The following is a 24,863-nucleotide window of genomic DNA, read 5'->3' as shown; positions in this document are numbered from 1 at the left end:
GATATTTCGATCAAACGTAAGCAAGAAATAGTAACACGCTGCTGTTCAGCGATATCGGTCAATTGGTCAATTAACTTCAAGCAAAATCACAGAAACATACAGTAGTCGCTACAAATTAAGTAACTAACAATAAGCAAGCGCTAACCAGTCGCGAGGTTACTTGCGTTATTAGATACCGAGACCACGTGACTCGCGCAGGGTAAACGAGAGAAAACAGAGAAAAGAATATAAACAAGATACGACGCAAGTAACTTCGTGGCTTCGCAAAATAACAAGGAAAACCTCACTTACGTGAATAGAAGATGAAGTAGCAACCAGGTATAGAACAGAATAGAAAGAGATCGTAAAGTGTGACGAGTCGAGCGATGCTCATCGCAATCCCGACCGATTTTCGGCGTGCTGCGGTCACGTGATTCTCTCCTTATCCAGCACGATCGCTGATTGGTCCAGGCGGGTCACGTGATACGGGTCAACAGGCAAGACGGGCGGTAGTCCATCTTCTCCTTCGTAGTTGACATATATCGAACTATCGATCGGTCGAGCGATTTGTAGAGGTGTTGTGTTGGGGGTGGGAAGGGCGGGGGGGGGGGGGGGGGGTGCAACCCGCACGTTATAACGGTATGGATGCAGGGGCGGGGGTAGGAAATCAGAAAAACCGAAAATAAGAATGGCCAGAATTCCGAATATAATAAACTCGAATAACAAACATGAGAGAACAGATACTATCAGAAATTGTAAGTCCCGAATGGTGCCCAATGAAAAGTTGCAGTTTACCTAAAATGTAAAGAAATGAAATATATATCGTTACCAAAAATTGCTTTCTTGCTGGTTAGGTAAAACAATTTTATTTTGTGTAGGTAAGAAAAAAAATGAATAATCTGAAGAGGATTTTTCTTGATCATGTTAAAAGTATAAACGGAGTTTTTTGGTGTCGAGGGCTTAACGAGTGAATGAATGAATGAAATCGGGTTTTCTGACCTTTTATATTCACTCATTGGGTATAAATAATGACGTATGAGCATAATTTAACTTTCGGAATTATACTCTATCGACGCTTTATTTTTCGAAATTCTGCTTTATCGTAATTTGAATTTTTGAAAGCTCGCATTTCGGAACTTTGAGCCGTCGGGTTTCCAACCATTCGAAACTCGATTGTATCGTGAAAGTTTAACTTCTTTACTTCAAGTTTCGCCGCAAAATAATTGGGAATTAGGCGTTTTCAGAACTTCAACCCCGCTTCTTCCAACAAACTTAATGACCACTCGGCTTTCGCCTTGACTTACGTCTCCAGATCACAAATGTACACAGTGTATAATTCTTCGACACCGTTGCCGTTTTCTATGCATTGCAATTTCTGAGCCCCTCCCCCCACCCATTATCATCGAAACGTCAATTCGTAATTTTTTCATTCATTCGACCGTCGACAGCGAAAAAACGTCATGGAAAAGGTAAGCAGCGCTGCTTCCAAACAAATGTACAATGCATATGAGTGCAGAACTCGCATCACCTTGCGCCAACTTGCTCTTGCTCATATATATATGTACATATACCGAAGTGGCGCGGCACCTGTCGTCGGCTACGACATATGGTGGACAAAACTACGTACGGTGTTGTACTTGGTTAAGTTTTATGTACGTTCCTGGCATAATAGCCACCCTGTAATGTGTTGAGAGGTATTATAATAGCGTTCTGTTTTACAGCTAATTGCGCAGCAAAAAGTGCTTTATGACGATCGCGAGCGTGCTTCGCGATACTTGGTGCGAGAAAACCGTACACAGACTCCTGCTTCTTACTTTTATTCATTGTATTTAGTAGGCAGAAGTGTAAGGCTTAAGGCATAATGTTGCGAGTAGCATCGTGAAATTCGGTGACATATCCGGTACAGGATCGTTTGGCTGAAGTTTTGATCGATCGAGCGAACCTACCTTAGAACCTTGATATGTAGGTGGTTTTTTATTATATTTCAAGAATAATTTCTTTTGCATAGATACGGTGAAAGATGGATTTTGCCAAATATCACCTCACCATAAAGCAACATTGCGTGAATTTATTCCCCCTACAGTATACCAAAAGCGGGATTTTATCGAGAATCAACGCTACGTGACATCCAATCACTACAAAATAGTCTATTCCAAACGATCATAAGTTCACATACGTCACGAAAGATGCATGAGCCATCACACAAACTCCTGGAATGATTAGCGATTTTTAAAAAGTACTGCATCCGAGCGTTTGAAGCTTAATTTGCACGCAACTAGTCAGAGGTTAAAGTGAATGCCAACTGCCTAAGTGAAACTTAATTAAGTTGTAATGTTTATTTGAAAAAAAAATTCCGCAATCTGGCAGTGCATCGTAGCCATGAATGCGAATGCTTTGAGATAAGCGTATGCCGTTCGTACGAATATACGTATGCATTTAAGTATGTATAACCGTACCGTGATCCCGGCGAGTCTTAGCGGGCAACTAGAAACGTATGTAGTATGTATAAGGCTGTACGTTGTGCATGTGCTGAAGCAAAAGCCCCCGGGTATGCGATTCACGCTACGCGTAGCATTTCAATATTTACCATAATCAACCGTGAACGCGGAATCTCTGCGTCGAACGGTTCGCGGTGCAGGTTCATCAGCATCCAGAATCTGGACTCAAGAATTCGTGCGATCATGCGCTCGCGTCTTCCTGGGCCGAAGATCAAATCATCCGAGAGAATCAAAAGACCCGGCCGACGACGAGGGAAGATAAACCTATGGTGGTCACTGTACTAATTTCACTTTTAGATCTTTCCGATCGCTCGATTCGTGACTGAAAGCCTGAATCTGAGCAAGTTTTTACTTTTGATACTTGGTGCACCATGTTGTTTGAAAATTAGCATTTACCAAGATCTCGAAGCGTTTCTGTACCATTTGCAACCGTAGCTTCAGATCACACTTAATGAATATGACCACAACTAGCGCTAAAGTGACCATAACCGGTAAAATCTACCCTAACCGCACTGTTCGACCTCGATGTGAGACGAACCTCTAAATTGTTCGCACGCTCCAGTGAAGGAATATGCTGCATTTTTCAAATTACGATTTTGTACAGCCGCTGTCAGTCGTTCGCCGACGATTAGTATGCGTCAAGGTGCGCGTTGTACGAAGATCTCGACATCTTTTGGAAATCGTTCTCATTTTTCCTATTCGGCATTCGAGTTGTGAAGGAAGTAATTCGATACACACGTTTCCAGATTTCTCGTAGAAAAAAGAATTTCGAGATAGCATTGAAAGACTCGCACAGCTCACCCATCCATGGAACTGATACACACGTCGGCTGGCATACCGCACGTTTCTAAACTTGAACGCATGATCGTGTTACGTGCAAGGTGAAGCGGGAGCAATACCGCATGGAGCGACACGGAACAGATATAATGAATAAATGATTTATCCGACTTCCGCGTTACGGAGAGTGGTCATTAACGGAGTTCATTAATTGCTTCTGATGATTCCGCGATCCCAATTAAATCCCAGTGCGATTTAAAAAAAGGTCTGCGGGTTCCGAAGCCAACAGTCTCCACCTCGATGACAGAGTGGCCATTCGCCTGTGTGTCCCGGGTATATCTCATCACGTGGGAGTGTATTAATAACAATCGTTGACGAGCCGACCACGCGAGTGGAAATGGCAACAATGAGAGTACTTTAATCGGTGATCTTATCAACGGGTGCTTGATTGGACGCTCGAAGACAAGGAAATGGCCTTGAGAGACCGCAATGACAGCAGCCACCAGGACTTTTTCGATCGTCCCAACTCCTCGATCGACAGAAGCGTGGGCAGCGGGCAATCATCGCCCAGGTCCCTTGTGTGGCAATCAGCTCGCGAAGCTTACCTTCCTTGGAAAGGTAAAGCTCAGGTGGACACGCGCGTCGTGTCGATCAATGACGCTGCTTCGTGGAGAGGCTGTAAGAACTCGAAAAAGAAAGTTTCATCCCGGCGGAAAAATTCAGACGAGTTTTACTCTCTTCGCATCGTCGCTGTAAATACGCGAATACTGTGAATATATCTCGAGACATTCAACAGGAATAGATAAGAAACTGTAACATGCGTTTTTGTTGGACAAGTGCGGTAATTTTTATTTAAGCGGCAATGGAGTCCAGAGCTGTCCAACTACGCATTCGACACTCTACGGTTACTGTGTGGAGTAAAAAAAGAGACAGGAAGTAATAAAATAATATAAAAGAGACGGTTGAATATATAGGAAAAGAAAATACGTGAAAAAAGGGTCTTGGACACTGAGATTCGTTAAGCTTGTCCCATACATAACCTTACAAATCGAATGGTCTTGACTAGTTTAACTCTCAATGTAACGTAAAAAACTTTGCCGAAGTCAAGTTTAAAACAGGTGAACACGATATGATGCCTGGACATTGAACGTGGTAATTGTAGAAAGTTCTGTCAATCCTCTCACTTCTTTGGAAAATACTAACAACGTAACAGAGCTCAGCTGGTTGAATATTATTAAATGGTTCCCTGTAGAAATCTGACTGAAATTATTGAACGAAATCGATGCGTCGTACAAGGATTCGAGTCCCGTCGACTGGTTTACACATGTGCATAAATTTACTGGGGTTATTACATGACAACGATTGGAAATAAAATATAAGGTATGATGTATATTTAAATGAGCGAGCGCAGAGCACTCGGTCATAGTCTGTAACGGAGCCTCCGAACATGGCGAAAATGATTTAAAAATTGCGAAAACTTCATACAAACGACCGGGCACGTATAACTTTTGTGTCTTTAATGTGCTCTTTTAAGGATAAATGGGCTCCATCGTCTGAATCAAAAGTTAGGGAAAATAAAAAAACGTTGAAAAATTTACAACGATATTATTTACGCCGACGATAGTGGACACAAATGTAAGAACATCTCTGCTAAGTAATGAAGGTGAATTTTAGCAATTTTGAACAAGACAAGCCAAAGATACCAACGATTCTAGAAAAGGATTTACAACTAGAAAGTTCAAAATGATTAAGCTTTGGTGCTTTCGATATGATTATAATGATTTTAGGATCACATTCCTTACCGTAGAGATCTCTGAAGATTGATTAAAACATTTTTTATGCAAACAGTTGTCTCCGTATTGGATAAAAATATATTTGTGCAGGTACGGTACAACAAATGTCACGGGGAATAATAACCTTCAAAACATTAGGATTGGATAGAAAAAAAAACCAGAGAGTTTTGTCGCGTTGAAAGTTCTTGTTCTAAAACCTTTCTCAAGTTGTTGATATCTTAGATTGTGTTACTCGGATCCATTTCTATTACTCGGTGGGAACGTCGTTTCATTCGCGTTGACCATTTTTGGCAGAAATAAGATTGCTAGCAATTTTTCAAACGGTTTTTTTCTCCTTTCCAAACTTTTGATTCAGACGGTCCAGCCCATTCATCCTTAACCAAAGTCGACTGGCAAGGAGAAAGAGAGAAAAGAGGGGAGTAGCCTCTTGCGAGTTATTCGACCCTGCTCGTACAGCCATACCACTGCAACCTTCGTAAGCAGGTAACAATGCTGCATCTCGTAAAATCTCGAGACACTAGCAGTCGATTTCGCAAGCGAACGATGGTAGCCAGTCACAGAGTTTCGACAGAGCGTCTCGCTTTCGAACGAATGAATTTTTACCGGTACCACAGAGGCTTGTTTTCATTGGACATTAATCTTTGAATTTATGGCAAAAGGAAACCCCTTCGTAACGCCACTCGGAAATCGCTTATGGTATAGTGGAAGGAAAATAAAGAACGGAGCGAATCGCGTTGTTACGTGGATGGAAAAACAATGGAAAATACAAGAATAAACTACTCCAAAGACGCTGAGCGTGCAGGTTCGTTATTCCTTGGGCTCTGATGTCCCGATATTTGCATCTCGGGAACGACGTTGCGGCGTAGTTGCATTCAAAACGTCGACTGCTTTGAATATCCCGACGTCCGCAGACCTAAGGGAACAATCGCACCGTCTGTGGGTGGGTAATTATACAGTCGCCGTAAAGAATCTCCTCCTTTTATTGCTGCGGCCAACGTCCGTGCCACCCGGGTGGTTCGAATTGCTGAGTTATTCGCCGATCCGGATCATTTTCAAGCTCGACCAGAGCTTCCGTCACACTGCAGAAGACGACCCTTTCATCGCCCCCCGAAAGTATTTTACTGGTTAAATTATTCCACCGAATCTTGACCATATGAGGCGCGAACTCGAGACGCGTGTTTATCAACAATAAAATAGAGTCTTGCACCGACTTGCCCCTTTTAAGTCTTCATAAATATTTAGCTCCCAATTTCTCCTCGCGTCTGTTGCTGCACCGTCCATGTTCGGATCGTTGGGCAACCGCAGTTGAGTCAAGTGCATCGGACCGCGCGTGTTCATGTTTTCAGCGTATGGACCACGTCGTCTTTGGCTCGTCCTTTATCGACTACCATTTTAATCCTTGCTTCTCTCCTCGCCCCAACTCCTCATTTTGGTATTGATGTTCTGAAATGCATTTTCTTCTTTTCCGTTATTATAATCCGAGCATTCGCCATTATCATCCGCTTGCTATTTGACGTTACTCTTCTATCTTGGCCACTTAAGCACAGCAATATACATGCAGCGAGAGGTGGGCTTGACTCAAGAATAAATTAGCCTCGAGTAAAGATGAACAAGAGCTCTCTAGCTCAGTGTCAAAGATAGTAAGCACGGCTGCTTAAGTACACAGTATACAAGTGGTGACTCTACTTCACTTGCAGATCTTGAACAAAAGACGTGAGGAGATAAATTGTGGAAAGCAAAAAATAAAAACGTATCTTGACTCCTGTTGTTTTGTGCAATAACTGTGTAACGCGAGGCAGAAAGATTGTTTGACCACATCGCAGACCGGTGAGCCTCAAAAATCTTCCACGCGTTCGTCAACTGAATGGATATTTCAAATGGTTACGAGTTAAGTTGCTGATTTCTACCAACAAAGACTGGATTATCGACTACAGAAAAGGATCATCAACCGCTATACTCGTTCAAGTCTTTACACCCGTCGTGTGTCGTAACGCAGTGAAATGAGATCGTCGTTCAATTTCGTAACGGGAACTGGTTCGTACAATCGTCAGTGCTTCCTTTTGATTGAGTATTTTGATCGGCGTTTCAAGATACCTCTCACTGATACTCGGTTTGATCGCATTCTCGTTTGTCACCTCCGGTTGGGTGACAGGATGACGAATCGACCTGCTTTACGTCGAAGAATTTCGGAAGTCACGAGTTCTGATGGTCTTGCGCTTCGGCGAACGCTGATCAATCAAGCAATTATTGCAAGACAAATGCCGTAGAGGGATCTGAAAAGCACCAAGTTCTCCAATTCAAACATTGTACCTGCCGAGACGCACAAACGTGTACAACTTCTCTGCTCAGTTCAACGTTGTAAAGTGACAATTGCACGTCTCATGGCTGTAGGTTTCTAGAAAATTATAGCGGAGGTACGAACATGAACCTGGTGTAGTGACTTGGACTCGGCACAATCGCACGAGCCCTCTGTTATGGCGGCTACGGAGTTACGTATTCAAAGTTCCCATAATTGTCCCATTCAGCAATGGGGTATTAATCACACTGGTAACTCAAACCATTCATTTTGTACCCCGAGTTCCCGGGTTACGACATTCGCGAGGATTATGGGTTCCGCGCATAACCTCTAGATTAGGTAAGTCCAGGACGAAATTGAAGGGGAGGGGAGGTCGGAAAAATTAATATATACCTCGATATATACACAGTGTAAAAAGAAAACCTGAAAAATACTGCTTTACTTCGTCATTCCAATAGCCTTGACCAGTGAGGAAACTGAAAGGAGTTTTTCAGTTCGCGGACGTAGCGAATGTTCACCACAAGTAAGGAATTGATTGTCTTTGCACCAGGCTTCCTGCGGATGCAAATGTTCCCGGTGAAGCAGTTATAACAAAATGGGGAGACTTGTTCCGCGTGCTCGGCCCGTCCGGTAACCAGACTGCGGTACAATCATACCTGATCTCCGTCTATCCGTGACCAGTAGCCCAGGCTCGACTTCGTTGGGGCAACATAATAAACTCGTATAAAATGGCAAATTATCTCTACAGGTCGGTATGTGTATGCATATCCGTGATCGATCCGTGACAAACGTGCCGTTAATGATTCTTGGTGCCTTACGGACCCGCTGTACTTTACTGTCTAGCAATGCAGAATGTTCTATACAGGCTTAAAGATTCGCAGGGCAAGATAATGACCCATGCAGGCAACAGGCACTATGAATTATACGATACGGATCGTGCGGAATAGTCGACTGGTAAAGATATTCACTTTCAAACCACCGCGGAATCTTCTTAATCAGTATCGTCAAGTCGCGATAAAAGCATGCCGAATCAAAGAAATATTGAAACAGCTGTTTAAAAAGTCGAACTGAAATTTCTTTCATGACTTTCTATTGAAGAACAGCCCATCACGGAACGAGATTAGAGTAACAATAACGATTTTAAACCGCGAAAATTCAGCTATATTAACCACTTTGGGGAGACCGCATTCTGACATAAGATATTGAATGCTATATAAAGGCATAGAATATCCTTTGGTCGATTTGTGACAAATTAGGACTTGTTTCTTTGTGACTTGATCCTCTAATACAGTTTTTTGACAACGTTGCTTTATGTTGGATTCGTATTGAGAGACGGAGCATACGAATGACGAGTGAAGAGTCTTAGAACACACGAGTATATTCACGTCATAAAGACAAGGATAGTTGTGCAATGGTAAGAAATACCAACAAACGCTGTACAGTGGTAACGCTCAATGGCCATACCATTCGACCTGCGCTATTCAGTTGTGCACATAGTGAAGCACTGGTGGCGCACTCTGTCGTTTTGCTGAAGATTAAGCAATACGACACAATTTCAAATTGAAAAGTTTAGTAGTTCAGAATCTAAAATGTTATCGTAATTCTCCTCACCGCTACAGAGTAATTGAAAAAAATTCCAAAACTTGCCTTGCAAATAGAAACTGCACGCACATGTATCCAAGGCGGCTCATGGTACTTTGTATCGCTTGATGTGGTTTTGGCCATTAGTTCAGTCATTTTCTGCGTTCCGCTTGAAGAGTGATCTTGACCACATCTTTTCTTTCGATAGCGGTAGAGATGCGTTCCTAAATCCAACAAAAATATATTCAGTCAGTTGGAGTATGGTATTTTGATCGGAAATTGTTTAAAGATTAATGAAAATTAATGCACGAGACACCGACTAACGACAAGATTGCGTAGGATCAACCACCAGTCTAGACCTTCTAAGCATAACCTACTGAATTTTTTAGAAACGTTCGAGTTATGAAAATGCTTTATTCAAATATTTTCTCGTAAGTAGGTATATTTACGAGCAACGTCCGACTGTAATATACCCAACTTTATTCGACGAGTGGGGTAATAATACATGTTTCCACGGAAACACAGTCTATTTTCAAAGTTAATGACCATAATTGTATCCTTGCTCTTGGCTGATCGCAGACAGTCAACTGCGCGCTGCTGTAAATATTATACGAGTATTTTAAAATAATAAATACCTAATGGTACTTAATCATTTTTCACCTTACACCTGATCTGCGATCACTGGCCCATTCACTTTATTACCCATTTTCAAGTACTAAAGAAGATACTTATCAAAATTTCCATTTCCTTCGATTTTACTCGTAATTGACCAGCTCCTCCCATTATTCGTCCAATATTACAAGTTAAGTTATAATTAACCCCTTGGCCTACGATTTAAGTTCCGATCGGGCGGGCTCATAATCCACGGCAAGGTTGGTCATACGTGTAAATACCACGGCTCTCACTCGTGATTCTGATGTTTGGACAAAGAGTTAAACGGAAGCATTTAAAAATATTCAAAGCTCATGATCATAAGTTAAATTCCTCTGTGTTATATCAATAATCCAAATCACCAAAAGCTTGGTCTAAGTAATGATTAAAAAAACACGTCCACTGTAAGTATACATTTTTTCCTAAAGTTGATGAAATTTTTGGGACAAGTGGAATGCAATCAGTGACTGAACGAAAGCCGTGATCAAACTTCATACGGTTGACACGTGTGACATCGGCACTTGCATGAGTTAAGACAATAAGACGACAAAGTAACGGTACAGAGTCTTCGTGTCACCCGGAAGGAGTAAAGCACCTGCATCCGTTTCGACCGTATACTGCATCAATCGAGAAAGATAGCGGTGTAACTTTTCGTATCAGCCTTCGGTGCTACGGAACCAGAGGCTAAAATTCGCATCTGGTCTGATCTAACTACGTGTCGGCTTTCTCGACATAGAATGATCCGCTAATATCGCATGGTTTAATATTCCTTGACCGCTGCCGAATGAGCAAATGATGTGGCAGATTTGAGTTCCCAATAAAAGGCGTACGCGGTACGTGCCACGAATGAAATGCCAATCGAATCGGTGTATCGTACCAATGAAAGATTTTCTGGAGTGTAATTGATTCGTAACAACTCCGACGAAAGGTATGAATCGTTATTTTACAAAGCGATATTAACCATACGCACGTACACAATCGCAGATTCGAAAGTGGTCAGATTTCTGGCGATATGACGGGGTCCTAATTGTAACAGCATGATACGGTAATTAAATGTGCTCCAGGTATCGGGCCCCGAGCCTTGGCCCGATGAGTATTGATCGAACAGTGATTGGGCCTGATTGCTGACCGGATATCAGGTAGTGCAAAAGCATCTTGATCAGTCCGAGATCTTCCGCCGTGCATACATTGATCGCTGCCGCATGCATAAAGGAGTATATGTAGCTTCGTTTGGCTCACGATAGCGGCGTGGCTTTGTACCGGATAGGTGAGGCTTCAGGACTTCTCAGTCCCCCACGACGAAGCTTAAATCAATCAACGTAATTAACGCTCGCTTTGTACCGCTACGAAGGTTGAATTAGAATGGTCTTATTGCTCACGATTAGACTATGCAAACGACCCTCTGTGATACCGACACCGACGCCTATGGTATCAAGGGGGAAATTGTCTCTTCTTAATGGTGTCCGCGAGCATTTCTCTGTGACCTGATTCATCGTTTCCTGAATCACTTTAGCAATGTGTTCTTCTCAAATTTTTCGACCAAACTATTGAACGGCAGTGCATTCCTTTGTACATCGGTATAGTATGCTTCAAACGAATCTAGGTAACGGTAATTTCATCAACGATGCACGGATTGATCGTTTTCAACTACTCATTGTCAGTAATGCCTGGATGACATTGTCTTTCATCCGATTCTTTACGTCTAATGTTTCTATAAATCTTAACAAATGATTGAAAAAATGTATATGAAATCAATAAAAATTCATGAGGTAAAAAAATTTACGAAGTGTCAATGTTCCCATGTATTTCAAGCTCAAATAATCGAATTTTTTAGTATCATAAAAAATCCGCCCAGTTAATAAAGAAATCTACATACCAGCTAATAGATGCGTTCAGGCATACGTGAGAAGTCTTACGGAACCCGGGGAGAAGGCAAAGTGCCAATGTAGTGGGAGGCCCTGCAGGACGGAAGATGGTACTGCAGCCGGAGATGCCGAGGATCGCTGATGCGTCGAAGATCACTGAGGTGACTTCCTCCTGGGAGAGGGTGCCATGCGCCCAGAATGCCCCTGAGCTGTTTCACATACCGCTCGTACAGGCGCGCGTAGTTGATCGAAGAGTTCTTTGAGGATATATAATAAAGTCTGTAGAGGCCACCGTAATAATATCCCTGAGATTTAAACCGGGGAAGAGACTGACGGATTAATCCCCCTCGGCTCTCCTTCGGAGGGAATGAATCTAAAAACACCACTTTAAATTTTACAACCTCATAAGCTCCTCATAAGCTAGTGCTGCTTCGAGTAAAGTCCATGCGAACGTCATGTTTATATGCAGCTTGTAGATCATAAGCGAGGTGATTTACCACGAGCGTCGTCCTCTTCGAAACTAGAACACGTGCTTTGCAACAACACTGATGGAAGCCACTTATTTCTGCTAATTGGAACAGACGATCTTTGCTCAATGAATTGCGAACGCCCCATTTCACGACTCATCGAACATTGAGGGATCGTTCAACAATCGACGATTGTGCGTGAAATATTTTTCATTAATTTTAAATGACTATTATTCCCCCATAAAACGTCAACCCTTTAATTATAAACAGGGGTAAATTTGCGCTGGCTCGTTTAAAGGAATTTTTTTTTCCTTTGTCGTACTACATTTTACGAAATTTTTTAAACCTCCTTCCTGCTCTAAATTTTAATAATATGAAGTGACAATCGCTCAATTTTAAGTGAAACTATAAGACGTCAAAATTACGCATTGTAAATTCGCATCTGCGCGTAAGCCCGATGAAACTTCTGTTGTCATGAACATTCACAGAGTAACGACATAGAAAAATTCAAATAATTTAAATATTAGGTATACGTTTTACTCGAGTATTATAATAATCGATAGACGTTTGTCAGAATGTTTGTTTAAAAAAAAAATATATAATATCTAGAGTAAAACTGAATTATGGATACCGTGTGTAGCGGTTGATTTTGTTGTCATTCTCGTGTTTCAGCAATGAGCTATGGCTCGAATCCTGCAGTATTCATGAATGAATTTAATCACAGTTTCTCTCGGGCAACAAATCCAATTAGGCTTGAACGTCGGCAAAAAGATGAAACGATGCGTTGCGTAAAGTTCAGTGAACGTATCGAAGTTCCCCGCCCATAAAAAAAAAAAAATCTTCGCAAATTGGTTGGAAGTATGTTAAATGTGATGAGCTATTCGTTATGAGAAATTTTGGCACGTCATGCATCTTGTGGAACTGAAAATACGAAGTAATTAAGTCAATTATGAACCGTCCCTTGAGGAACGTATACTCCAAATGTAACGATAATTAATTTGAAAACCGCACCTTCCGTATATTCCCGCCATTTGGCTCACCATAAAACAAGTGAACTTTTGTAAACAAACATACTTCTACTGGAAAGTTTCGTGGGAAAGAATTCAAGTCCTTAACATATAATACTGCATAACAGCCACACTTAGCATTGCGTAGTACGTTATGAAATATAATGTTGAATTGTATGGAACAGAAAGTAATACGATTACCGAACGTATGGAAAAAAATGGTTTCTTTGTACACGCACATTTTTTACCCCCAATGTTGGGACATAGAATAATAAAATCGAGCAGTGCTTCAAGAGTAGGAATGAATTACTAGACCACGTCAGATTCATCATTGCACGCATATCTCATTTGGAATGTTCCGAGTACTTGGCACACGATTTTTGTTAGAGCTCATCTCTAGCCGTGCTATTAACGGGAAATCCAATGAATTCGCATCGTAATCGCGTAGGATCCTTCCGTTTGAACAAATTTTCAGAATCCAGTCTTTTGGCAATTCATAATTGAGCAGAGATCAGAATAACCGTAGGATAAGTACCTCGCGTCTCATTGTTGACGCGAGTACGATACCCTGTTGCGAATCGGTTCAATTCATCATTCAATTACCAATAACGTACAGCCGATCTACAGAATTCACTTTTGACTTGCATTGTTGATCGCTATACAACGGTGATAACGGGTATCTGAATAATGGAAATTTTTTCAACTCCTACAAGGATACGATTCCGTGCAAAAAATCCAATCAAAGAACAGTTTCGGTGTGTTGAAGGTAAAAAAATTTCCAGCCGGGAAATAAGCATACTTCGCAGATATTTTCTCTGTAACGAAATTTTAAACCGTGAAATCTTCTTCGCCGGCAGTGTACGCCTTGGCCATCGGTGGACATTACTTTTGCTCGTGGGAGATGAGAGGAAGCCCTCCGGATCCGAGCGCAATTCCAAGAGCAGATCGCGTCGCCTAAAGAACCGGTTACCTACACTGCTCCGTGATCGTGGATTTTCTTACATCTAAAGGGATTTTCTGCCCTGTGCAGAAGGTAGAGGATAGCCAGATGCCTCGGTAGAGTAACCAGCAAAACAAACAGTCTAGCCAGTCCAACAAATTACTCACACTTAATCCTATACGTGGGGAGACGTCTTCATCCTCGTGAGTAGAATACTGGGAATGGAGCATCCCAGCCCCGGTGTTCCGTTGCCCAAGGTTTTTCAGCGTCGTTGTACGTCGCGATCTGCAATAATCACCCGCACGTCGTTATCTCGAGCAACATAGATTTTTACAACGATTGCTGCCAATTTCTCTTGAAATTGACGAGATTCAAGAACGGACAGTCCGAGGTCTAATGGGGTGGATGTACCATTTCTGGCCACCCTTGTAATATTCTGTATTTATTCACTTTCCTCTTAGTCTCTCCGATTACTTGATTCAAGAGTAAAATCTGACCTCCGGCAAGTTTTTAATGTTTGGTATACTCTATTGTTTGAAAATTAGCAATCACGCGGTGAATTTGAAACGAATATGCCCGCAGCTTGATCAAACGACGACCACGACTGGTTGTACTAAAGTGACGGAAACCGGTACATCTACTAAGCAATTCCCATAAAACGTTGGAGGTTTTTTTTCGTGATGTAGCGGCCTCGAGAGAATCGACTTCAATTATCTTGAACGAGATTTCAATCGTTAGCCATATAAAAATTGACCCGACATAAGAGTTCCCAGCATCTGCAGCGCCGATGAAACTACATGCGCCTGAAGTTCATTAGGAATCGATAAAAATGATAATGATTCTGTCAAGATCGTAAAAATCGCCTCGAGCCATAATTGGATTGCTCCATGGGCTAATCTTTATTGTAATTCATCCTTGGAACGAGTACTTAGTACTTAGGCATCCGAGGCGTCATGGCATCTGCACATGCAGGCGTGATACATCATGACTTTGCCAACTCGTAGCGCCATTACTGAGGTTGCCACGTGTTCCACGCTTCCCTCTGCAAGTCGTCCGGCCCATTCTCACTTACACGTATCGGAATACCGAAGCGAGTTCGGTCGGATCTATATTCAATTCACAGGCAAGCGGGTATAATATGTCGGCTCAGGTACTCGAAGAAACACTATCGACACAGCCTGCACGCGCAAAAGGCCACCGCGCCGTGCGTTAAAGAATAACCTGGTCTCCCCCGAGGCATGAACAGCCGATATTGATACAACTTACAGGCACATTTAACAGAAAATTAATTACGATCACATCGCAGCCATGCAGTTACGCAATTAGCATATCAAAGTGAGAGTTAACCATTGCGGCGGAGAACGAGTCCTGATTCACGCGTTTCGGTGGTAACCGAGCAAACGGAACGCCGGAGTTCGCCGTGGCGCAAAGGTCACCAACCGGCCTCTTCTTCGCGGCAGCCAGGCTAGGAGCCCCTGGGACGTGGGGCTAGGTCGTTGAAGAGCACACGCTTGTTACCTTGGCTAAGTGGGCGGCCGTTACCCCGTCTAAGTGCTCCATATCCCGCGTGGCGTGTACCGAACGAGATGATGTTTGATACAGACAGCGAAGCTACAATTTCATGCGAGGGTCAAGCATGCCACTTAACACAGCTACTACCCGAGTCCAACTCTCGCGAAACGAGCCATGGATGATTCGACGGTTGACTTAGACGTGCCGGGTGGAATTGGACCAAGAAGCGTCACATCCGTCCCGTAATAAGCGATCGTCCTTCAATTGTTGGAAAGGTCCGTGCCCCGGAAGGCCGCACTGTAAGCGATATTAAAGCACGTGAAACGTCGAAGTGCTGCTGTAAGAACGTGGCGCGTTTCTCACGCGGAAGCATCGCTGTCAACAATGAGTACGTGGCGAAACATTTTTCCATATAATCGGTATTTCGTAATTTAGCTGCGTCGTTGTTGTCTAATCGTGGGATTATCTTTGCGTGTGTATACAAGCCGAGCGAACGAAGGCCTCTTTGTCCATGGGATTTGCGGGTTATGCAAGACGCCTGCCCAATTATTGTGTCGCTTTATTACGAACGATAATTATCATTCGTTTCAAGTTTTCACGGTGTACAACATAACACAATTGTTCGAGTCGAGACTGGGTCACGCTTGCCCGGTAGAAACTGAAATATGAAAACAGGTGTCTCCCGTCCTCGTATTCGCTTACCTCGACACCAACGACCTCGTTGAAAATTGCCATGCAACGAGCCTCGGTGTCCCGACTTTTGTAGACGCATAAAAACAAGATAACTCTTCTGGTACAATTTGTCTCTCGTTGCAATCACGCTGCACACTTCCTAATCTTTCAAACGGACCGTTATTGAATAGGTTTCGCATGGCGCGTCGAGTAATGGGGTGAAAAAATGGCCTAGAGCAAAAACCAGGCGTGTGGGTTCTTCGAGGATACGTAATCACCGCACTCGCAGAACGGAATTTATTTTATCATAATTCATTCGTCTAGAATCTGCTCGGAATTCCGCCGCGTCTGACGCTCGACTCGGCCGTATAGATTACCCGGCGCAACGTCACCCGACCATTTGTTAGGTCAGTTTCTTCAATTCCGAGGGCATTTGTCTGTCTCGGCTGAGAAATGTTCGAGTCTATTCACCGGAGACGCACTCAAGGTTGTGGTTACTCGATGCTTCGCGTGGCTCGGTACCTGCATCCACCTCGTACGCCGCATACTTGCGGTAAATTTCCTACGACTGGCAGTGATTGATCTGGTCAGGGTCGCTCCTGACACATTTGGTCTTCGTAACAGGCAAACGCATTATGCCGCCGACGCACGGAACTGCATCGCTTCGCCTATCGTCGTTGCATATTCGAATTAACTCCAACAAAAAATTTCGCTTTCTACTACCGACCTGCGATCTTTGATGTGCGATTTGGAACACAGTGGCCCCGTTTCAAATTTGGGAGTCTTAGATTGTACCGGTATGACGAGACGTTCACTATCGAAATATCCCGACTTCCAAACCGCTCATCTCGTTTATATGTTACAGGATTCATCTGCCGTTTTCAACGCTCTGGTTGTTCGTCCTTCGTTACATTACATGTGCATTGGGAAGCGATCGCATAGCTTTGGGAATGACTGCAGTGAACAGTGATCAGTTCGGTTTCGACTGTCCCTCAACGAAGTTACGTCAAAGAATAAAAATCGTCCCACCTGCTATCGATTGGATGACCAACTCCACGATTCTACCCGTGAAGTGAACACTGTAAGAAATTCCGAACGAACTAACTGCGTCACTTAGCGTCGATACCTCGGCTGCAGAAGAAGAAAAGGAAGAGAAAGAAGAAGAAGAAGAAGATGATGAGGAAGAAGAAGAAGAGGGGAGGAAATGGAGAAAAATGCAGCGCATACGAATAGGACTGAGGAGAGAACAACGGGAAAAGCAATGGGGCATCTACACGCCAGCTGAACAGCGATGGTTCGTAGGACTCGAGGCTTGAATAGTAGGCAGCAGGCTGCGGGTTATATGTTTATTTGCGGAGGATGGTTGCACGTGAGTTCTACGCCCGCAATGCCTTTCCGCAGCGCGGAGAGTCTCGCCCGCATCCCGGGGCCCCTTGGGCGGGGTGGATGCATTGTACAGTTAGGAAGACTGCGGAGGATAATGAGCAGAGCGTGTTGCCCTCTGGTCTTGAGTTTATGAGCCCTGCGTCTTGTCTTTGACACGTCACGCGCCGGGTTAATTTCGCATTCCTCATCAACCGATGCCGTGCAAAATCTTGATTTTAATTGCGAGCCTGTCGCTGTTCGTTCAGCCTCGAGACCTCTCGAGTCAAATTTCTTTTCCCGCATATTATTCTTGCTTAGACTGTTTTACTCCCAAGTTTTTTTTCCTCTCGTTATTTCACCAGTTTCGCACACATCGTACACGGGTGCGCACGCGAATCACTCGTGTTTGATTTAATCGAAGGTTCGCCCCGGGTATGTCAGTCTTCGGACGCGCGTGTCATTCGGGATACCTGCGGGGTTTAGGGATTCGGAGGAAAGCTCCAATTTCATAACACACTTTCGAAATATACGTGTCTCGACGTGTCTAGATCGTGGCTAACGCCTGTGCCGTGGTAAATCTTGATCCCACTCTCAAATTTTGCTGACGAGCTACGAGTACGGACACATAGAAGTGCACGAATTTTGTCGTATTTTCACTCCACCATGCATGCAAATACGATCAACTTCAAAAAACGTTGTAATGCGAGGTACTAGCGAACATGGGGGAGTATTTACAGGAACCATGAACATTGTACGAATTCGTTACAGTGATTCACTAAGAGTAAAAAGAGTTGTTATTTGTGAGAAGCATTATCCCAGACAATCTTGAACCCTTCCTATATGACTCAATATCACAACTTTCAAAAACGCGTACGATATAAAAATTGCATCATCATTATAAGAATAAAATTGAACAAAATGTGCGTAATTGATATAAATTAATAGCACGGATTAATTCGTATGGTACAATAAATAATTCAAACTACATTCTAAACTGTCTTGATGTATCGTTTATTAATACTGGCAAATCATTCAGAGATACACGGCTACTCGGCAAAGTAACTTCGTTGGAAAGTTGCGTGAGAAAGAATTCACGTCAATATAACATGCCACAACAGTCCCAGTTCGCATTACGCAGCCCGTTACGAAATGTACCATTGGATGATCGGAAACTGATGTAACTTTTCTAGCGAATGCTGAACAATATCTTTTCTTTGATTGTATGTTTTCATAATCCCGTAGTGATTCTCGATAGAATTATTCACCATTGAACATTCCCGTCTCCAAATTTTTTTCTCGTATAGGAAAAAATGACGTCTTCTTATCAGGATCAGTAAAGGAATACATTCGATATCATATCTGTGTGGTTTATTGCTCCCACAAGTTGGGCTGCAAGTGTGCGTGGCGTTTCCGATAAACCTCGGCTAATATAAAACCACTCTGAGTATCGTGAGACGTATAACCATCTCGACTTCTACATTGTGCCGTGCTCGTCAACACGGAAAATTTGGAACTGCAGTCGATTCTTACCCGTGTGTATCGTGAGATTGAATTGGAAATAAAATTGTTAACTTCTCAAAACCCGCAGCGATTCTCTTCCGGAAATCTTGATTCATTCCATCCATCAAAACCTGATTCACAGTCGGCATTCGTTCTCGAATGAACAAATTATTTCTGTTTTGATATACGACTATTTTTTAGCCAACAAATAAACACACCGTTGAACGTGATCGTTCGGAGTTTAAATTGTATATTCGAACCACGCATTGCGATGTATAACTTAGCCCGACGGCCGATCAGGCCGCGAGTTATATTCATTGCGAATCAAAATGCGACAGGGTCATATTCGACATCAGCCATATTTTACTAATGGTTTTATAAGTTTCGATAACTGATCATAACCATAAAACCCATTATTGTCGTGTTGCAGACCGATGAAATACCCCAAGGCGGTTATGATTGATTTGCAAAAAAAAAAAAATAAGGAAGCAAATAAAAGGATATACCGACGAACCTGAGTCGTTCTAAATACCACTTGCCAAGATTAAAATTTTCTGCAAAACTTCAGCACCTGGTTATTTTGGGATCTGATGAAAATATATATGAAGGGTAATTATAGCGTGTGTTATGAATTTCTATTCGCGTGGTAAAATCAGGAAATCACAAGGTCTTTCACCCGATGACGTAAATGGCGTAACCGAATATGGTTTGTCCGTTGAATTTATAATTAAAGCCGAAGCAATAAACCGTAGGTAAATAATCCCATTCGAGATATATGGTACAAGATATCCTGGTTCTACAATTCATTCAGCGGGCTATGCGAGTGTGAAAGTGAGCTTACAATTAGATAGCTGAGCACAGTTACTCCAAGTACGTTGAACGAATCCCAGTGCGATTACGCCTCTAATTAAGTCGAATCCATACCACATCTCACGTGGACTCGGAAAAATATACGTACAACCGATGCATAGTCAGTATAAAAACAAGTTTCGTAAGTCAGAACAACGACAGACCCGAATATCAATTCATTTGACTTCTAATATGAAAACGGTCGATTGTTTTTCGCGGAATATCAGTCTGTTCGCATCGTAAGGTTCAAACTGCGACATGTGTTTAGGAATTTTCTCCCCGAATATGGGCCAGTTGGGCTGATATTTATTGCACCTGATAATCGAGTTTCCGACCGAACACAACCCTTCGCCGTGCATCTCCGGGCCACTCTCTGCCCCCCGGCCCCGCCATCCTTCGGAGAAACCACTCAAAAGCCCGAAGGTTTATCGGATACCATAATCTCAGACAAAATTCAGCGAAAGGTGAATCGATCCCACTCAGCTCAGGCTGAACAGCGTGAGCAAGGTTTTCGCCCCCTCGCGTTCATGTTTCAAGGCCAAGGGTTTCTACCACAGAGGTACCGGGGGTCATAACGATCAAAAGTCTACCGAGAGTCTGTAGGCTGTCAGACGGTCGCTGGCCCCGCAGAAAGGGAGAAAAAAAATGATTATACAGCCGCGGTACCCGCCTCGCTGCGTACATATATTACGACCACAGGACCCGGCCATCCTGCAGTCCTTTTAGCTCGGCAGCCCGCGCTGCTCCAAAAAGACAGGGTGGGTCGGAGAACACGAGATCCGCTTCACGGAGTAGGGACGTCGTGTTCGGGCAACCCTCGGGGATTTCCCGGCTCTTAGAAACCCTTCCACGCCATTAAGTGGGCTAGCACATGTGGGTATGTGTGTCACGATGAATACATTATGCGGGCTTAAAACACGCTTGAAGGAACACGGGATCTTCTCGGCAAGTCGCAGGGCTTATGCGGACTGACAGGCTCAGATCCCTCTGCACGCTAAGAAGCGCTCCACTAAAAACTACAGAAGCGTTAATCGTAGTTATCGATATGTAAATTTTTTTATCGCACAAAAAGAGGCAGGACGTGGGACGTCGAGATTCTTACAGCAAATTAGGGGACTCGAAGGGTGCCGACGCGGTTTTGAACCGTCGAAAAGAGAAGCACGTGTGAAAGCTGACGGCTATGCAAGGAATTTATTTGCAATCGGTACCCTGAGCCTATCGCTGGGCTTAAATCTTCTAAATGTCAAAATTGAGCTGGAACGGATTGTCGGGCGGATTCGGACAACGATAGAAACACCAATTAATCAACGATTCATATGCATGGGTTATAGGTTTCTTTATAATGATGCACACGTGAATAATTAATCTCGAAATCCAACACTTGCAATTGGATTCAACCTCAGAATAACAGGATCACTGTCTCTTCGAAATAGAAAGAAGTCTGTTAAAAATTACTCACTTATACTGGTCTGTATTTTTTTTTTTTATTTTTATCCCAACCCTCGAGTTTCAAGACAAAATCAAACTGTTCAACCGTGTAAGCTACCAGCAATTTATGGATACTTTGGTAGATTTTTTTTATAGGTTCTCCGTAAATGTCACCATAACGTCATGAAGTTTAGAAACTTCAATGGCATTAGTTTCGTTGGGATTACGGTAAACGCGAACAGTACAGCAGACAACATCTCAAAAAGGTCGATAACAGGAAATTCTTCCAGTGACTTCATTTCACAGACGGTACATGTGAATACACGCTTCGAGGGATTAGCGAACCCCAACAATAAATAACGATCGACTGCGCGAAATATTTGCGCTGCTAATCGTTTCCCTGGCTAAGAAAACAGAACTCAATAATCGAGGGCTTCAAATTATTTGCTCGACGAGCTACCGCGCAGCCATTCTAATTTATCAAATTGGTGCAAAATACTTACAGCCAGGGTGTTCCACTTAAGAGTTTGCGACGCGTTCCGGTCAAGTGGTCGATCAGCGTGATCAGCAACACGAATCATCCACGGAGCCGACCGGATGACATTCCGCTGACTCGACAAGCTGCTTCGGTGCAGGCGCCAGGAGTCGTTTCTATCGTTGGTGTGGCAGTGGGACAAGAACGATGGGGTTGGCGGGAGTGCAGGTACTCTAAGGCAATAAAGCATAAAGCAGGATTTAACGAAGAGTTTGCGTTCGGTTAACGTGATATACACTGATTGGGCCTCGTAATGGGCTCCTCGATAGCCCGTCGTCAATATCTCGCACGCGGTTCATTGTGAGTATTATTTTGGTCGGGTAAAGTGCTCGTTAAGTTAAATTTTTTTCTTAGGAATCGTACAACGAAGCGAGTACTAGAAATATGTTCAGGTCCCCCATGACACGCAATGTGCAATCTATCCGCAGGGGATGGTGAAAGCAAAGGAAAAGAAAGGTAAAGTAAAACGGTTATGAAAGATCCTGTTGATGATTCGGACCGGTGAACCGTGGTCACGGTTTCAACCTACGTCAATATTCTTTCACAAATCATGGAAGCTAATTTACCAACAGTATTCTGTTTTAACCGTACCCACCTAAGATCCTGTGCGTTTTTCTGCTACTGGCCCCCGAATCCAACCGATCTCAGCGTGAAGACTATGATTATAGTGATTACGGATGGTATTAAAATGCAAATTATAAAATCTTTCCGCTCCCGGACACAAAGGGAGCTTAACTGGCCTCTAAGTATACCTGTACCGATTAATCCTCCAAGCCCATGCCTTGAGGCAACTGGACGGTAGCTGCTCAGAATTTTTGGAACCAGATACAATTTGCAGAACCCAACTCCAAAACTCCATTCTTATTCTTTTCGACAAATTCAGTTTATAACGTCCCGCTTATATCTGCAGCGCAGACAAGTATTCAACAGCAGCATATCTTGCAATATATATTTTTTACAACCGTGCCGTTGAATACTATTGAATCAATTCAAAAATACCCGCTTCAACTTCGGTGAGGATTTGTTTAACTGGCATCTGTTCACATATACGAACTTGGAAAATGTCCTGACATTCCAGTTTCAACCCGTGCAACCCTCCTACAAGAGCTGAACGACCAAGTCCAAAGAACTCGTCCGTAAATCGTAACGAATATCAGACGTCGAGGCTTCAAGATACGCGAATACACCGAGAAAAGTACCTTCAACCATCAGCCGAAGGGAGAGGGGGGGGGGGGATACAAATAAACTCCGGTCAAGTCGAGGAGGCTAGAAGCAAGAAAGGAATTATCACCACAAAGACGTCCATTATAAACCCTAGCTGGGACTGGATTGGCCTAAGCTGGCTCTGTTCACTCACTTGGCCGCTGGCCGAAGTGAGGACCATTGAAATGCAAAGTCCCTCATAAACTTCCACCGTAGCTGCTCACCCATAAGCGAACGTCGAGTCGAACAGAACTGCCAAGGAATGACAAGGGGAACAGTTTTACGACTTTGGGAGGAACTCTCTGAGCGCGGAACTGCTCGCCCATCCGATTCCCGAGCAGCTATGGCGTGAGTGAAACAGGTAAACGCGTTTTGCTATCGAGTAAAATGCTGCAGCCTTCTTACGGAAAGTCGGTTTCAGTTCCCCTGGTCAATACTGCGGCTGTTTTTCTACACGTAAGCATCTGCCGCTCGTGCTGGTGTGCTCTGCGCACACCGAAAAAGAACGATTCGACTTTTTCGGTTGCCTTGCAACTCTACATAGGTTAACGTTTACGACCCCATTTAGTCTACCAAATCACGACAAAAACCATTCGTCGTTCTGGCGCAGAGTTCACTGCACGATAGAACCCTTCTACTTGTTCGATATCTCGGCGTTACAAACTTCAAGTTTGAGGCGACGTCTCCGGTCGCTCATTATTCGCACTAGCTAGTAAGGCAATTCATACTTTATGGATTTCAGTACACAACATCCATAAGAAATAGAATGGCTGTGGAATGAGACGCTTCTTGGTAAAATCTACTGGTAATAAATAATATAAATATATTCCCCTTTTCCAGATTAATTTAGGTAATTCATAGTAGCAATCGAGAGTGACGGGCTATTCGATTCATTAGAGTTACAATGTGGGGATTTCTTAAACGTCCCGTAATTTTGGAAAATTTATTAATCTAACAGAATACTTCCAACCCCTTATACCGGTAATTCAAAGTACCTGAATTTTCCATGGCACAAGCCTGAAGAAATAAATTCACGTACCTCAGACGCACGTTCCCGTATGCGATAGTGAGTGTTGTTTATGTGTAGATGAAGTGGCTGGATACATCGTACAGCCAAGCGGGTAACCACTGACTGCGTTACCATCGTAAATATTTATGATCCGTACCGTGATCCAACTCTGACTTGGTGCCCCGTCCTTGAACAGGATGGATTGTACGAAGTATCCATCCAAAATGCGCGAATGGATGAATTTGCTTCGGTGGTTACAGCGCAACGGGTTGAAGATATCTGTAAAATGTGAAGCGTAAGCGTGAACGAAAAAAGAATCATAGTCACAAGGAAATATTTCTTCTTGTTGTGATATCTCATTAATTTTTTTCCGGAGGCACTTACAACCGGCGAATGGTAACAGTATGCGAGACGTGTCGACTACCTGTATATATACGCACGTGTAGATGTAGATTGTTGAACAACACGAATAAACTGGTTTCATTTCGCAATGATATCAGAACTAGATCGCGAAAGGACGTCGTTTGACTTTCCATTGTGTTTTAATGTGAGATGTTTCGGTATATGCATTTTGCACGCTCGCGTGTTTACTATGACACCTCCTCGTACGTCGCAGATTAGATAACCCTGCACGGTCGTAACAGCGTTATAAGTGTTCTATCATCGATCAAACCGCATACACGGAACACTACTGTTGGATTTATTGCTGTCTGTCAGCGTACAGCGGACTGACACAATTCGAGATCGAAAATAACACTAGAAGCAACTCATTTACAAGCATTTAAATTTTACCGTTTAGAAAAACGTTGCTAATTTTAACTGGACGAAAAAACCAGCAACTGCATTTTTACGGAAATCGTATCGCCGTATTGCCGTCTCGACTAACGTCAAAGACTAGGCATGAAAAAAATAATGCATCATCCGATACTAGTAGCG

General features: G+C 43.2%; 1 protein-coding gene and 1 long non-coding RNA gene across 2 annotated transcripts in view; both read right to left on the bottom strand.

Annotated features, from left to right (window-relative positions):
* Positions 1–382, bottom strand: part of LOC107223488 — a 53,342-nt gene extending 52,960 nt beyond the window's left edge. The window contains exon 1 of the mRNA XM_015663170.2: positions 292–382. The gene's annotated coding sequence lies outside the window, so the exon portion shown is untranslated. The remainder of the gene's footprint in view (positions 1–291) is intronic.
* Positions 383–8,996: 8,614 nt separating this feature from the next.
* Positions 8,997–24,200, bottom strand: LOC124293371. The gene is made up of 5 exons (XR_006903310.1): positions 23,958–24,200; positions 21,684–21,888; positions 14,022–14,139; positions 11,452–11,813; positions 8,997–9,148 (listed from the first exon to the last, which is right to left on the bottom strand). It is a non-coding gene; the product is annotated as an uncharacterized LOC124293371 (long non-coding RNA).
* Between the last annotated feature and the right edge of the window lie 663 nt (positions 24,201–24,863).

The sequence above is a fragment of the Neodiprion lecontei genome, chromosome 3 (genome assembly GCF_021901455.1).
Source record: "Neodiprion lecontei isolate iyNeoLeco1 chromosome 3, iyNeoLeco1.1, whole genome shotgun sequence".
In the NCBI taxonomy this organism is placed as follows: Eukaryota; Metazoa; Arthropoda; class Insecta; order Hymenoptera; family Diprionidae; genus Neodiprion; species Neodiprion lecontei.
The sequence above is the reverse complement of the archived record's forward strand: the minus strand, read 5'-3'. Positions and strand labels throughout refer to the sequence as shown.